This window comes from Condylura cristata, unplaced genomic scaffold, assembly GCF_000260355.1.
Source record: "Condylura cristata isolate star-nosed mole 26May11 unplaced genomic scaffold, ConCri1.0 scaffold00020, whole genome shotgun sequence".
NCBI lineage: Eukaryota > Metazoa > Chordata > Mammalia > Eulipotyphla > Talpidae > Condylura > Condylura cristata.
The window spans coordinates 6,946,103-6,961,001 of NW_004567121.1; positions in this window are offsets into that span (position 1 = coordinate 6,946,103).

Genomic DNA, 14,899 nt, shown 5'->3' on the forward strand with positions numbered 1-14,899 from the left:
CCGCTGCGCCACCAGGGAGGGCCCATCTTCATTCAATTGTATGAAGACCTAAAATTTTTAATTTTGATTATGACTAGTTTATTATTTTCTGTTAAACAGCTATGCCCGAGAAGATAATTTGCCAAAGAATAAGAATCTCATGTATATGCACATGTGTGTTTAAACTAAAAGCTCTAACTTTGTTTTAATTTCCTTTGCTAGTAAATAAAATTGTATTTTGCCTAGGTCTAATACCATTTTGCATGCAGCAACTCTTGCCAGTAACTCATACCAAGGGGGAAAATAGCAGAAGGAAAGGAAAGGAAACAGGACAAAATAATAAAAGGACGAGAAAGAGGGAAAGAAGTGACCATTCTTGCACTCCTTAATATGTATTAGGTGCCATATCACTGCCTTGAAATTTAGCAAATGCCTTGTGAGTTAGGTGCAATTGTTCCCATTATGCAGCTGTAAAAGCACCAGATTATTAAGTAGCTCATCTCAGATCAACATAATAATACATTAAACACCAGAGAAGACAAAAATCAAACTTAGGTGTCTGCACTAAGACTATTTCTTTGAAACTTTGATATGCAGCATGTAGAAGGAGACTATCAAGTAAATAAGACAATTCTTGAGACTAGAAATGAGGCATCAAATGAGAGTATTTTATCTATTCAACTGCACCACATTAAAATGGAAGGACTTGGAAGTTTCTTGCAATACACTTTTAAAATCTTTTGTTAAGGCATTTTGATCAAATATATTTTACAAAGCACGTACATGAAGTTATCCTTATCAAATGTACAACTTTTGTCAAATCTACTTTCATACTTACTTTAATTCAAAGCTTTATATTTTTGAGTTAGATACGAAGAAAACGTATTACTTTATCTACTTATATAAAACCAAATTTTAAAACTAAATGACTCCTCATCCAAATAACTTCAGCAAGAGACATCTATACATTTTAGATAAACTGATAAGGGCACTTATATAATTTGAAACACTGATAGTAAAATATGAAATGAGATAGAGTTAGAAATTTTAAACAATTGTAATACCAGTCTGCATTCAAAATCACCAGTACAACTTTTTTTGTAAAATAGGACTGTTTTGATATAGCTGGGTCAAATAAGCCAGGTTCACTTTTACTTATTGTTTTCCTGTTTGGAACTAGTATCTGAATATTATGCTGCTCTATTATTTTTTATTATTTTTCCTATTCTTTAAAAGATTATTATTTCTTAATATTTTTGTTCACTATTAGAAAACCAAACAATAATTTCTAGAAAATACTATTTTATGCAAATCCATACATTTAAGAGCTCTGTGTAGAGTATTTATGTTTGCATAAATCACTAGTAAATTATTTGTGTTATCCAACAATAAAGAAGTTAACTTTTCTCACTCAGAGAGATTTTGCCTGAGTGATTTCTAATCACTATCCTCTGACAGATTTCTGATAGAATTCTGCTTTTCTTTATATTTAATTCCACCATATGCTACAGTAAATCTTTCTTTATAATACTGACAAAACAAACCTTTTAAATAATCCAAGGAATTTCTAAAAGGAAATAAAATATTACCAATTATGATATAAGGTTTTGGTTCTTTTTCATTTTTTTCCTATGTCTCAAAAACTCACAGTTCTCCAATTCTTAAATCATCTGTGATTTGTCTTTGAATAAATAATCATTGTTACAGCTTTTCTGGAAAATACAGGGTTGCATTTTCCTCTACAAACAAATTAACATAAATGCTATAAAACCCAAATTTAAAAGTAGGACATCTAGAATTGTCTGGACCATCTTTACTATATAAGAAGCACAAATAGGCCCTCCCTGGTGGCGCAGTGGGTTAAAGCACAGCACAAAGAAGCTAAAGCCTCTTCTGCATGAGTTCGATTCCCGCTTGCCCGGGAGGTGACCACATGGCATGGCAGACCTCTCCTGACCCGCCCGCTGCCCCCCTCAGCAGTGTACTTCGTAGATCTGCCTGTTCTGCTCCCCACTCTGTCTCTGGTGAAGCCTCTCGCCGCCCCTGAGCTTCTGGCCTGTACCCCAGTTCTGTATGCACAAATAAATAAATCTTTAAAAAAAAAAGAAGCACAAATAAAATAAAAATAATTTACAAAGTAATTCAGTGCAACAACAACAAAAAAGCAAAATTTACTTTTCAGAACATGGCAATTAAACTAATATATTTTGATAAGCTAATTTCAAAATTTACAAATATAATTGAAACTATGATCAGAAACCGTTTTTGCAGAGTTGAAACCCGCCCATTGTGACCAGAGCATGCTTGCTGGTCTCCACTTCCCACGAAACAGCCTTTCTTGTTCACAAACTTCCTTCAACTTGTTTGAGTTAGATCTGCAGTTCTGACCAGCAGAAACTAGTTGAAGTATTTTCTAACAGGATACGAAACATTTCTATTCTGGGACCCTCAAGTACAAACCCAGGAAAAGCAATCCTGAGGAATCTTATGATGGCAAATCCTCCAACTCCCCTGCAAAACACAAGCCATGCAGCCACCGCCATCTTTTGAAGAGGCCTGAGAGTGAAACACCAGACATTGGGAAAGCTACGCCTCCCCATTTCCTGACCACTCCCAGCTCTCCCCATCTTTCAGTCATTCTTTAAAATTCCAAGACTCCTAGTGTACCAGGAAGTGTATTTGAGCTGGTCTCCTACCTCCATTTTGCTCCACCAGTCAGCAAATGTTTTTCTTAGCAGTAAAAGCCATTGGCTTTTTCTCTGCAGGTAGCAGACCTACTGCAGTCTCCATTACTTCACAGGATTCCCTTGAGTCACCACAGGATTATTGTGCCCATGAAAAATAATTCATTATTAGTCTCTATAACTTTCTGTAACAGAGTGGTCCCCAGGAAAAAGGGAAGTTCCAGGTTCCCTGCCCCATCCAAAAGCAGGGTGGAACTGAGCAGGGAGGAGAAGAATCTAGAGAGGAGACTGAAGAGGAAGGAAGCAGGATGAAGAGCCAGAAAAAGACCTGAGAGAGGGGCAGGGAGCAGAGAGACATGTGAGGAAGCAGCTCTAGTTTCTTGGTCCCAGACTAGTTGAAACAGATGTGGGTAACAGGCCTGTGGGGAGGTTCACTATGGCAGTGTTTATCTTGATTTTCATTTTACTCTTTTCCTCCCAGACTTGTCTGGCCATATCTGACCCTTTTCTATGGGTCCCTGACTAAAGTACTTTAGGCTTGTGACAGACTTTCAGGCCTTGCTTTGTGACAATCCCTTTTGAGTAGACTTTTACACATGAGGGGATGGGTAACTTTGGGTGCTTGATTTAGAAACTATATTCTTTGCCTTTTCTGTATTGTACAATAATTGTATTAAACTTCCTTTCCATTAAAGGTCTTGTATGTTTGTCTTGATGTAGCAGCTGGTAGAACCTTTCTAGAGAAGGCAGGTTTGAGGGTTCAGGAGTGCCCCTCTCTCATTACCTGCAACATTTCCAGTCAATATTGAAAGAAAGCCTGGGAGAGAAATCCAAGTGACCTCAAGGAATAGGCACAGAATTTTCATTAAGTCCAATCACTTAAAAAAAAATATGTGAGTCCTTTAACAAAAATGAAAAAAATGATGTGATATTTAGCATCAATATGGAGTAAATGAAATATAAACAGTCATGAATTTTATTATTTTGTAATTATTATTATTTTTTTGCATAGAAGAGCTGGGGCCAGAGGGATAAACAATATGTCTGTCCTAAAAAAAAAAAAAAAAAAATGAACGGTTTCAAATCATAGCCAGGTAAAATGTAATTAGAAAAAGCAAACAAAAACAGATTTCTTACTGATTCTCATATGTGACACTTTCCTTGAGAAAAACTGTCAACAAATAAATAGAATTATTTTCCACATCATGTCACAAGATTTTCCAAGGTATGTTTCTGGTTAGTTTTATGCACAAAATGTATTAGACGTGTAAAAAAATTTTTAAGATTTATTTATGCATTACAACTGGGTACAGGCTTATGAACTGTTACTGCCACTGAATTTAGTTCTACTTTACACCAAATCATGCTTATTATTTTTAAAGATTTTTATTTATGCATACAGAAATGAGGTACAATCCAGAGGTACAGGGGTGGTAAGAGGATTCACCAGAGCCAGAGTGGGGAGCAGAACAGGCAGATTGATGAAGTGCACTGGTGAGGGGAGCTGGTGAGGGGAGCAGTGGACAAGACTGAGAGGTCTGTCGCGCCAGGTGGATCATCTCTGGGGCGGGTACCAATCTCACACTAAAGCAGCTCCTGCCAGCTTTCAGGGCTGTGGCTTAACCTGCTGTGCCACTAGGGAGGGCCAGACATGTAAATCTTTTTACATGTCTTATGGAATTAGGAAAATCTAGTGTTTTTATTGTTGAAATTATTAAATCTCAGTTTATTCATTTTGGAAAACATAGGAAGATTTTAGACAAAGTCTTATACTTCATAGCCATGTAATATTCTATGGTATATAAGAAATATATGCAGTTTAAAGGGGATAGGGATATGTTTCCGAACAATTAATTTAATAAAAATTATGGTACTCTCAACATTTTGAACTACACTACTACAAACTAGTCCCTTAAGAATCTTATAATATTCAGATCACAGTGCATTAAATAAGTGAGTTTTTTCTCTGCCCAAAGTGAGCATGATATATAGAGGCAGTTTACCATATTTGTTTCTTTCCCATATTTTGTACTCAAGTTGCTGACTAGAAGTGTTAACTAAAATGATTTTTTTCAAAGCTCCAAAAATTTAACAATTTTGTTTTCTCAGCAAGTTCACATTTATAATTAATGTACTTTGGACAAGGGACAGTGATTGCTTCAATGTTAAGAGCCTTTATGGGAATACACAAACACATTTGTGGTAGTAGGGAAAAACTACACATGACTTTGACGTGAATTATTAGGTTTGTGTTATTTTAAAATTTTAACAGTTCCATAAAATATCATTTGGCAAAAGACTGAGAGTGAAAAATGTCTTTAAAGTTTTCCTGTTATAAATGTCTTTAAGAATTCAAAAAACATATAATTCTGGGTCAAACTTTGGAAACTGCTATGTTTAAATTTGCCTATTTGCCTGAACCAGAACTATATTCATATTTATTAAGCTCATTTGAGAAAACATATATGTATCACACACATATGATATATATCATATATACATGACACACATGTGGCATATATGTGTGTTGATACACACACATATGACATGTATGTGTTTATCAAGGTGGATTTCTATATACATTCTAAGGACCCAAAGAACACAGATTTCTTACACGCTCTCCTTCTGTCTCAGTCTTTGTACAAATAGCATTCAACTGAATTATTTCCTGGGAACTAGTTTCCTGTAATCCTCCATTGGGAACATTTAAGGGGGAGGTGGATATATGGTTGATCAGAGGCCACAACCTTTCCTCAAATCATCTAGAATGATAATGAATTATATTTGGAAAATTATATTGATTACTTCTGACAAATCTATAAGATGATAGAAAATTAATTCAACTGGTTTAACAAAACATTGAGAAATAGAATAGAGGCAACTTCATAACAATGAACTGTTTTTACATGCACATTAAAGACTGAATTATGTTATTGCTACTAGCTTATCAAGTTACATAAAACATTAAGCAGACATGGAGCAATATATCTTTATATGAATTGGAACTTTTCTATATACATATGAAACTTATCAAAGTACTATTTGTCTAAAAATATGAAAGGGGCCCTTCCTGGTGGAGCTGCAGTTAAAGCAAAACACTAAGAAGCTTGAGCCACTTTCGCATGAGTTCCATTCCTGCCTGCCCCCGAGGAGTTCCACATGGTGAGGCAGACCTCTCCTGACCTGCCCGCTGCTCCCCTCAGCAGTGTGCTTCGTAGATCTGCCTGTTCTGCTCTCCGCTCTGTCTCTGGTAAATCCTCTCACCCTCCGCATCTCTTACCTGTATCCCAGTTCTATTTGAATAAATAAATAAATCTTGAAAAAAATTTAAAAAAAATACTATATTAACTTGTATAATATTTTTTAAATTATTGAAGTATTCAAGCAGACAAATAATTTTTAGACATACACAAATACACAACTATTAAAGAAAAACACCCATATAGGTGTTTTTGGTTGTTAGTTTTCATTCAGCCTATTCCACTATAAAACAAAACTATCAAAAACATTCATTAGCTGTTAATTTGAAACACTCAGCCAGGGATCTCTAAAAATCTACTGATACCTTTTCAGAAAACTTAGTCTCTGCTAGTTGTTGGCAAGTAAAAAAAATAAGTTCGTTAATGCAGATGACTCACCTACAGATGCTTAAAGTGGCATATGTGTGCGTGTTCTGGGAAATGTACTTTATAACTTGTCCGCATGAGCCATGCTCCACACATATCCTATGTCATATCAGAAAGGCACATGGGCTTTAACTATACTTTTATATAATAAAGAGCTGGTGGTGTATTTTGCATGCATACTCATTATCATGTCTAAACTGCTAGACTTAATGTTTTCAACTGTCAGGACTACTCATGCTCAATTTTCAGTAATTGTTTCCAAGAAGAAAATGATCAGTTTTCAAAATATCTGGTAATAACGGAATCTATGAAAATATTTTTACTTGATGTGTTAATTTGTGTAGATGTTGAACCATATGATTTTCTATCTCTAACCTATCATGACTCAGATACATAAAACAGCTAGTGGTTTGTTAAAATTGAGTCTATATTCCAGAGATATTGCTTGGATAAAATTACATACGCATTCTTGCATTAATAAACTCTATAAGTGTTTAGTAAATGTGAAAAAAAATAAAGTGATTTTAAATAATTGGTATAGTAAATATATATGGGTAATCAGTAATCTCTTGAAAACAGAAATAAAGTATGCTTTATTTCATATACATTCAAATATATACTTAAAGTGAACCACAGAACAAATATCAAAGTTAAATATATTAACTCATAGAAGATAATACTTTTTAAATTCTTAAAAGTATTCAAGCAGACAAATATTTTTAGACATACACAAATCCACAACTGTTAAAGGGAAATTGATAAATTGGACTTCAACAAAATTAAAAATGTTGTTTTTTTATAATGTGATAAAATGAAAAAGTAAAACAGAGTGGATAAAATATTTCCAGTGTGTATTTCTGAAAAAGGACATTTATCCATAATTTATCCATAACACATATTTAAATAGTATGTATCTCAATTAAAAAATCATTTAAAATGAATAAACAATTTGGGCAGTATTTCATAAGTTAAGATACACGAATAAATGGTTCAGTATTATTAGTCAGCAAGAAATGAAAATTAGAGACATCACTGCATACCTAGAATGGCTTTAAACACAGATAATAATGAATGTTAGCAAGGTTAACATGATTATACACTTAATCAAAACCCAATAAATCCACTTGTAGATATATGTACTAGAAATCATGAGGATATATATGCACTGGATAGCTACACATGAATATACACATCAGTATTAGTTGTAATGGTACAAGGCACAAAACAATGAAAATGTTTTTAAGAGGAATAATGTAGTCTCCTGCAAGGCCACACTGATAAACAGGTGTCATGGGGCAGGCTACCGAATGCAGGACTCTGCTGAAGAGCAAGACCTGGCCTTTTTATTGATAAAATAACCACACCACATCTACTGTAGGAGGAAGTAGGGAAAAGGAAAAGGGGGAGGCTGGGGCTGTCAATTAGAGTATGAGGGACTGTGAGTCTGCCCTCCAGGTGCTTCTCATCTGTGATGACTCAGGATTGTAATTGAGATGAAGCCAGAGTTCCCCAGTCAGGGTTTCCATCTTATCAACAAGGCATTCCTCAGCTTCTAGGTCCTCAGTCCCTCTTCCACACCCCACCCCCAGCATTTCTGGTCTTACCTCAGGCTGCAATCCCTTCCCAGGGTGATCAAACTTTCTGCTATTAGTTGACTTGAAAGGTACCTTGCCATTTAGGAGTAGCAGACTCACAGCATCAACTCAATGATGAAAAGACTGTACCAACAAGAGGGAACAAATCTCCAGAGACCAGTCATAAAGCTGTGGGATATCTGTTCTCCTATAGATACAGAGTTCAAAATTTCCATGAAATGGAAGCGAAGATACATATCAAAATATATATTATAAAAGTATATAGTATGGAGATGGGAAAAAAATACACACGCTTTTAAATGGAGAAATCTGACCTGTACTACTTCACATGGGTGAGATCAAGGCAAACATTAACAGTGTTAATTCATGCTACTAGTATGTACTGTGAGTTACTATTTAAGGCTATGGACATCCCATTGCAAGCCAAGGCCCACTTCTAAGAAAATATTAGTAAAAGCTCCAGTGAAGGATATTCTACAAAATACATTAGCAATGTTTTTGAAACTGTGAAGGTCTCAGAGAGGAAGTCTTTGAAATAACTGTAGAACCCAGGAGCCTAAGCTTAGAGACATGGGACATAATTGTATGTAACTTGAATAAAGTTCTTGGACAGAAAAATATTAGGTGAAAACTAAGAATCTGAATAAAATATGGACTTTTTCTAATACTGATGTATCAATATTTGTTTATGAATTGGGACAAAAGTTTCATGCTATTGTATGATTTTAGTAAGTGGGCAGACTATGTAGTGTTGGGGAATTCTAAATTACTTTTTCAACTTTTCTGTAAATCTAAATATTCTAAATACTGATCAAATATACTGAACATATAAAAACTAAAACATGGTGGGTGATAAAATTATATGTTACCCTTATAAATATGTCACCACATCTCAAATTCCATGAGGATCAAAGAAAAAGTGTGAATCCTCATTTTTCAAATATTTTTGAAGAGATCCATAATAAATACCCATGTCAGTCTATATTGTGTGTGTGTTGCTAGTATCATAGACAAGTATCACAATTGTTTGAACTGCTCTGCATTACCAAAATCATGCACAACATATACATGCAAACAAATAAATATTAATTTAAATTATACATTAAGAAGACACACTAAAATAGATTTAACAGTCTAATAAGGATTTAGTACCTGTTATTATAATCAACCCTTCTGATTCAATTATTACAATGTAAGTGAGGGGATGTGAAAAAAATTAAAAATCATTCACATTCACCATCCATTTCTTCCCTTGCCAAGTGGTTGTTAATAACTACTACCTCTTGAGTGAGATGAAATGCTATATTCCTTTACAATTTATGTATTCACATTTATTTTTCTGTACACTTCTAGGATAACAGCTTTCCTCCAAAACATTAAATTCAACTATAAGTTATGGAGGCATTTGTGAAATAACAAATCGGCATTCAACTTCCTCCTTTCACTGCATTACTACATGTCAGGGTGTCATAATCTCTCTGTAAACTAAGATATACTGTGAAAGTTAGCTATCTGTTTATTGATGAATCACATAATCATTTAACCACAATTAGAAACAGAATAAATTGTAGCTGCTTCAAATTCTGTTAGCTCATGAAGATGTACTTGAATGTCAAAATATATTCGTAGGAAAGGAAAAAAATAGCATAAGTAATTTAATTGAGCTGAATTTTTATATTTCGCTAATGGATATAATCACTGTTCCACTGACAGCATAAGTCATTTTTGTGCACAGCGAGAAACCACTGGGAAATGTATTTTATCCATTCCATGCCATAGTGATAGGAATTTGTCCATGCCATCTACTTTCTATGAGCTTACTCTCTCTGAGAACTATTTGTTTGCTGCACATTTCAAAATGCAAGTTGCTATACTCTTAAAATTAATTTGTCTGATAGAAAATGTTATCCTTTTCAACATATTCAGTATATATGTCTACCTGATTGACCATGTTTTTTTCTAATTCTTTTTGAGAGAATTTAAGCCTACTCTCTTTACTTTACACTAATGAAACAATACAATCTGGCCTCAGTCTATTTTTTCCAAAGATTCTAAGCTGTTGTGTAACATCAGCTTGTTTTGGTTCCAAATCCAGCATCAGGCCCTTTTTATCTAAATAACTTTAGACAATTTATTTTGGACTTACTCTAACTTAGTGTACCTATCTATAAAGTGGGGATAATTATACATGTCTTCAATCCCTTATCTGAAACTCTTGGATTAAGATATATTTTGGAATTTAAGGATTTTTAGACAGTACTTGAAAAATAATTTGGTACCTCTACCCATGTCATGTATGATTCTCAGAGGTACCTAGGTTGTTCTAATAAAAATAATTAATAATCCTTCAGTAATACAAACAAAAAAAAACAATAATTATTCAGTGCAACACATTCCCTACTTATAAGAGTGGGGCTTTGGTATTTAGGACTCCCAACCAGGATTTGTGAAATAGTCATAAATATGCTATACTATTTGTTAAGTTACATTGGTTGTGAAATATTAACCTCTTAAATAATGCTGGAAATCTAGTGATAACTCTATTTGTTTCTATCATTATCATTTCAGCTGTTTTTCTATTAAGAATTTACTGCTGCTGTGAGACCATTTACTCGAGATTTGGTTTTATTGTATTTGTATTATGTGTTACAGGGCAATTCGGCCCAGTGGTCTCTCTGCCCCAACCTGATGTTAGAGCACAGTGGGAAGGCGAGTGACTTAGAAAACACTGCCTGGACAGATAAACCAGGCAGTGCATGTATCCCAAGAGGGAGAAGGGTGAACACTTCCTGCACCCCCATTAAATGCTGAAGCACCCCATTTTCTGTCACAGTAATTCTTCCAAGGATTCTACCCACCCAGGGATGACTCCCTGGATAGCCTTTTATTCTGTTTCCAAGTAAGCTTTGCTTTTGTTGATGCTGATGTGGCTGTGACTTCTTCTCACATCATATTCAAAAACCATGAAATCTCAACATCCAGGAACCCCAAAACCATCACCAAACAGACCAGATAGGATTGGATGAGTGGTTATTTTCTCTTTTCTTTCAGAGAATTGAGTCTGGTCTCCATCTGACTGGACAAAAGTTTAAACTTCACCCCATCTTAAGTTTATTGCCAACTCTCAGGTAGATTATTTTGATTGCCTTTGGAATGACTCTATTCATGGTTCCTACAGATTTTAATAGTAGCTAAATGGTACACCTTCTAGCATGGAAAAATTGGGTTTCCATCTATTATTGTAAATTCCCTGATATAACAAGTATGCTAGAAAGTAATGTGTTGGTAGTCAAGTAGGTGTATCAAACGTTTCATTTACTGTCTACACCCCATTCTTTGACTATTTTTTTTTGTTTGTTTTGCAGTCTTCCCAAGATAAAAAATGTGGCTAAAGATACAATTTAAAATCTGCTCACCCCAAATCTGTTCTAGGTACTTAGAGAAGGAAAAGAAAACCCACATACAAAAAACGAGTTAGGAAAATAGAATCTATCTCTGTGATGTAAATTGCCAACCCCACCTTTTTTAAAACTACATCCATTTCTTGAAATGCAAATTTAGGGGCTATTTTCTTATTTGAAGGACTGAAAATCTCTAGAAATTGATTCAAAATAAGTATATTTATTGTATATACAAATTTCTAAAGTAACTTATTTCTTGAAAATTAGCTTACATGGCTGAAGTTTTAAATGGAAATAGATCAATGCTTCTCTATGTGTACTTACATATTTTTCCTTTTTGTGTCTTATTTTTCCATCTGCATAGTAATATTAGCATAGTTACAGGGCAAAATGAGGGGCACACATCCCCAAACCTGCTGACAAAAATGCACTCTGCCATCTGCCACATAAAGACAAGCATACTATAATGAGTGGGACCTTCAGAGGAAAGGAACTTTAATATAAGTAGTGTGCAGTAGTAATATAAGTATTGTGCAGTAGAGATAAGAGGCAAGAAGGAATTTAGTTACAATTGTTTTCCATTAAACATCCACAGTTGACCATTCTCTCAGGATTGGCCCAAAGAGAGGTCACTGGGGATCAAAAGCTTGTCACAAGTCTAAGATTCCTTCTGGTGGGGAACCTTCAAAAAGGGCAGAAGGGGTCAGGCACGTCTAGAAGAAAAAGAGCAAAATCAAAATTCAAGTCAGATACAGGCTGTGATTGTCAGCCTCCCCATGAGTCTCTCCCCCACATCTCTAATCTCTTACAAGGGTCCCCTTCCATGTCCCCCCAGTCCCTGATATAAATCCAAGCAAATGCAGTTTCTTATTCACATGTCTCTGCTCCCTGTGCTTCCTCTAAGACTTCTTTCTCTATCTCTCTCTGGTTCTTCTGCTCCTCCTCTCAGTCCTTTTCATTGACTTTTCTAGTTTCACCTCCTTGTCCCACTTCACCCTTCTTTATGGCAGGACAGGAAAGCAGATTTCCCTGGTGATTACCCTGTTACATAATTATTTCTTTATACTTGGTTTATAAATGATGACTATATATGATAGATTCAACACTATAACTGAAACTAATCCAAAGAAATTTAATCCAAAATTAAATCCATAATTTAATTTATCACACAGAGAAGCCATCTAGAAAGTTATGAATGTGAAGTATTCTTGCTTTCTGTTTTTATGAGAATTATAAAATATAATTATATTGTCATTATATATTTAGGTGAAAATGAGAGGAAGAAGAAAATAAACTATAGAAGGAGTTAACATTTCTTAACAACAAATGGTGCTCAAATATTGCATGATCTTAAATGTCTTGGTTAGTAAGAACTAGTTCAAACTTTAATTTGAAACAATCATTTCTTTAGAATTTTAATATTGATTGTTATGCCCTCATTATATGTTTAAATTTACATGTCTTTATAAGTGAAAATGAGCTCATGATATCTAACAAGTAAAAATAACAAGTAAAAGCTTCAGAAGTATTTTTTTGGCTAATATCAAAAGAAAACCAGACCTAAAATGGAGCTGTTTGTATCAAACTTCAAGAATGTCAATCGAAAAGATAAACTTGCTTGAGAAGTAAAGTTTTAAACAAAAGAGATAAAAATTTCTAGTAATTATTAGTCTCACAGAGATTTTTGGTAGCTTGAAACTTTAGAGGAACTAGGTTAAACTAAATAATGCTTTACAGAAATAATTATTTCAGGTAACACGACCTTACCATTTTAATTCCAGATTGATTAGCTTGAGAATTTCACCCCTGGGAGAACTAAAATCTGAAATTGGTAACTCCATTTTGAATCTCTTCCTTTTATCATTGCTTGTTTTCCCAAATCTCTTATGGAAAAATTAGGGTTTTAAGAAGTTTAATATTGGGAATTCATTGACTCTCAAGATCATTTTGACTCAAATTGCTGAACTTGAGATAACTTTTGACTCTTTATTGTATTACATTTATTGTTATTGAACTAGAGAGTATTTCATGTATTGTTAATGAACTAAAGCATATAATGTGTATGAGGATATTTTGTCTAGTATCAGAAAAGTAGAAGCATGTCTTTAAGAAATAATTAAAAGTTTTTCTCATTTAAAGGGATAATGGATAAGATACAGTGTTAAGATAAAACTGGCTTTTTTTTTTTTTAAGATTTATTTATTCATACAGAACTGGGGTACAGGCCAGAGGAGGAGGGGTGGTGAGAGGCTTCACCAGAGACAGAGTAGGGAGCAGAACAGGCAGATCGACGAAGTACACTGCCGAGGGGAGCAGCGGGCAGGTCAGGAGAGGTCTGCCGCGCCATGTGGGTCACCTCCAGGGCAGGCGGGGATCGAACTCATGCTGAAGTGGCTTTAGCTGCTCTTAGTGCTGTGTTTTAACCCGCTGCGCCACCAGGGAGGGCCCCAAAACTGGCTAATTTTTTAAAGGAATGATGTAAGAAAGTTGGAATGTAGAGAGAATCTTAGGAAAAGAGAATATACATAGTCAAGCTCATGTGTTCTTTCTCCTTCTTACTTATTTATCTTATAATTCCCTCCTGTTCCCTCCATGGAGTCACAATTGACACTATTTTGTTTTAGCTGTGTAGTATTCCATTGCATTTATAAAATAAATTCTTTATCCACTTACCAGTGTTGGGCACATTTATGAGATTTTTAAACCTGACAAACTTGTAATTTATTTAGATTCTAAAAGAAAATAAAATATAAATATATGAAAACTTCCAGTATTAATGGGACCATATAGATAAAATGATTTTTATCCAATGGTATTACATGATTTTGCTTTAAACAGTACTATACTATATGTTTTGCTATCAAAACAATAATTTCAAATTGCTACACTTAGTTGTAAAACAATATTCACAAGCATATTTAGTTAATATTATTATGAAGGTAGATAAATACAACCATCCTAATTGATGGCAAACTACCCTGTGGCCCACTAATATCTATATTAAACGTAATTATTTTAGTTAATTCATTTACCTGAATACTCCCAAGGTTTGAGATTTCTAGTAACTATTGAGCAAAAACACAATTATTTTTGTTTAAATAAAGTAAATAAAATGACTTTTAAAGACAGTTCCATCATGACAACTATAACTTTTTTATATTAGAGGGGTTAGATGATGGTTTTCAGCTTTGTACCCCTTTTGTCACTTTGGACTCATCTCTAAACTTCAGTTTCTGTTTATATAAAATGTAGCTAACCATAATATTTCAATGGACTGTTATGGGAGTTTAATGAGTAATGCAATATTTGAGCACCATTTGTTGTTAAGAAATCTCAATTTCTTTTATCATTTATTTTCCTCTTCCTCTCATTTTCACCTAAATATATAATGGCAATATAATTATATTTTATAATTCTCATAAAAATAGAAAGCAAGAATACTTCACATATATAACTTTCTAGGTGGCTTCTCTGTGTGATAAACCTGACCATTTTAGAATAAAAAAAGCTGACATTGTTTGAGAGTATTTATGGTTTTGCTTTCATTAAAAATAAAATACTATATATATGTGTGTGTGTGTGTGTGTGATGTGTGTGTGTGCATATATATCTAT